The sequence below is a fragment of the Lepisosteus platostomus genome, chromosome 5 (genome assembly GCF_059453375.1).
Source record: "Lepisosteus platostomus isolate fLepPlt1 chromosome 5, fLepPlt1.hap1, whole genome shotgun sequence".
NCBI lineage: Eukaryota > Metazoa > Chordata > Actinopteri > Semionotiformes > Lepisosteidae > Lepisosteus > Lepisosteus platostomus.
The window spans coordinates 60669634-60672277 of record NC_142615.1 but is presented as its reverse complement, the minus strand read 5'-3'; the positions used below and the strand labels follow the sequence as shown (position 1 = coordinate 60672277).

At 36.8% G+C, this 2644-nt stretch overlaps 1 non-coding gene across 1 annotated transcript; it reads left to right on the top strand.

Annotated features, from left to right (window-relative positions):
• The first annotated feature begins 743 nt into the window (after positions 1 to 743).
• Positions 744 to 831, top strand: trnay-gua (transfer RNA tyrosine (anticodon GUA)). The gene is given in 2 exon segments: positions 744 to 780; positions 796 to 831. It is a non-coding gene; the product is annotated as a tRNA-Tyr (tRNA).
• The last annotated feature ends 1813 nt before the right edge of the window (positions 832 to 2644 follow it).

Here is a 2644-nt window from a genome sequence, read left to right as displayed (position 1 = left end):
CTATGATTATATGTTTATTATACATAATTGATTGGAGTTCTATTATACGGATAAATTTAGAAGACTACTATACATATATAGTTAAAGTTCTATTATACATCAAAGAAAGATTTTTATAGGTGTAGAAACTAGTAAATAAAGCCAATGATTTATTTTAGAAATTTATTCTTAAAATATACAATTATTCACACCTGAAAAATATGTAGTTCAAATTATACATTATATACAATATTGTAATCAACAAATGTCTAACCATCATAAAAAAACACAACTAGTAAACTTCAGTTACAAATTCTAGTAACATGGCAATATATATATATAGTAATGACAAACACAAACTAATTACATGAACACGCTAATATTTAACTCAAAACCACATTTCGAAACTTCTTTATTTCCACGAAAATATTATTAATGTAGCACAAACGCTACTTTCTAATAAAGACAGAAAGAAACTGTTTGTTTTGTGTCTCATGGTGATCCTCCTCTCGATACTAATGACATGTTTAATATGATCCCTCGAGAAAAAAAAGGAATCAATTTCCGCCTGGAATGATTGATGCCCCATCAAACATTTTGTAATATCCCTGGAAGTTTATACAGTAGAATCCTGGTTCGTGGCTTAAATTCAAGGTAAACAAGACTAAGGAAACGAGTTGGAAACTTGATGTCGAAGTGGGATTTAAATCACCCGGAACATTTCACTCCATTGGACAGTATGTGCCAGAGAGCCTACCGCCATCCCTTCGATAGTTCAGTTGGTCGAGCGGAGGACTGTAGTGGAATTAGCAGGGAGTCCTTAGGTCGCTGGTTCGATTCCAGCTCGAAGGAAGGTGCTTTTTGTGTACTTTAATCAAAGAGTTAAAAAAGCGAATCCGTTTCATTCAGACATTTATCAAAAGTTCAATAAACGACGAAGTAGAGGTTCCTGTTCCGAATTCAGCCCACGTCTGATTGTCTTGTTTTGGCCAAGATCCGATCTTTGAATTAAGGGACTACTCTGTCTGCTTTGTAATTCAAAAATACATACAAATGTCAAGTTTTTTGTAGATATAAAGGTGTTCTGTTTTCAACGGATAGGTACTTAATTGGCATAATGATTTGGTATTGATTTTGTATCGTTGTATTATGAAGTTTGTGCTTTCTGTGTTTTTATCGTATTGTGAACTTATTTTTTAAACAAATGCTTACAAAGGCAAACACGGCACACATCTGTTTATACCAGTGGTGAATTGTACATTTGTACATCTGGGAGTATAACAGGTTCGATATAAAGTGGCAAAAATATAAAAGGGGAAAATACCCCAGACTGCGTGTAAAGCCCTCGTTGTGACTGTTTTAGATTAAAATGGCGTACTGTGCACGAAATGTTGCAGAAACACAATCTGATATTTTAATAATTATTATTTTAATAATTTGATCAAATTGAGGCCCAGGATCCAAATCTTCAGTTCTGATTTTTTTTAAGTGATATCTTTCCTTCCTGTCGTGGAAGTCACACGATGTGAGCAATTGTTTTTTTTACGTTGCGATCCAAAGATCCTCAGGCGCACTGTAACCAAACCAGGATGGATTCTGCTCGGAGCCGGACTGAGCTCATTCTCACTCCCTGTGCTAAAAACAGAATTAGCTCTTCCCCGAACATCGTCTACAGCTGCTGGATGGTGCTCTGCGTCTTACTGCTCCGGCAATTACTTTGACGAAAGACAGATCACTTGTGCGCTTTTAACCTTCTCGCAGCTACAGCTATAGCCCTGAAAAAAGCATTAGCTTTATCAGTTTTTATATTAATCTATTTTGAATCAAAGTTTGATATTTTTTTATTGCATTTTACATTACAATAATAAATTATTATTATTATTATTATTATTATTATTGCGCACACTTATATAGTGCTGTTCTGGATACTCCACTCAATGCGCTTTACAGGTAATGGGGACTCCCCTCCACCACCACCATTCTCCTGAATGATCACAGAGGGCCTCGGTTTTACGTCTCAGCCGAAGGACGGCACCTGTTTACCGTTTAGGGTCCCCTTCATTGTACTGGGGTATTAGGACCTGCATGGACCGCAGGGTGTGCGCCCAGCGACAAAAAAACAGACGTGTGTCGGGCTCGGCTGCGAGCAGGACAATGACATCACAGGGACAAAGCAAAGGAAATCAAAACGGTTCTATAAAAGACCTGTGTAAGCTGTTGGTTTGCAGTCTGGACTCTAAATCCTCCGATCCGATTTTAAATCTCTCTAATACCTGAGCTGCGGCTTCTTCCGAGTATTTATTCGTATACTTATTATGTGTAAGTGTATAGATGAAACCTTTCATATATTGTTCAGTTTAAATCAAAATGCTTTACTAATACAAGAGAGAAGTATAGTATGAAGGATGTGACAAATCTATGATTTCTTGGAACAAAACGGTTTTTATTTGCATTCGAAATGAAGCGGAATTTTAGCGCGACACACAAACCCTTTGTCTTTTTTAGAGTTTTTAGAGTGAACAGACATAAATGTAGAAAACGTGTTTTTTAGCACTACAATAGCAGGGTCAGTGGCATAATGAATAACGCGTCAGGCCTCGCGTCAGAAAATTATAAGTTGGACTGCCGTCTGGCTTGTGTAACGATGCTCCTTAGAGGTGAAAAG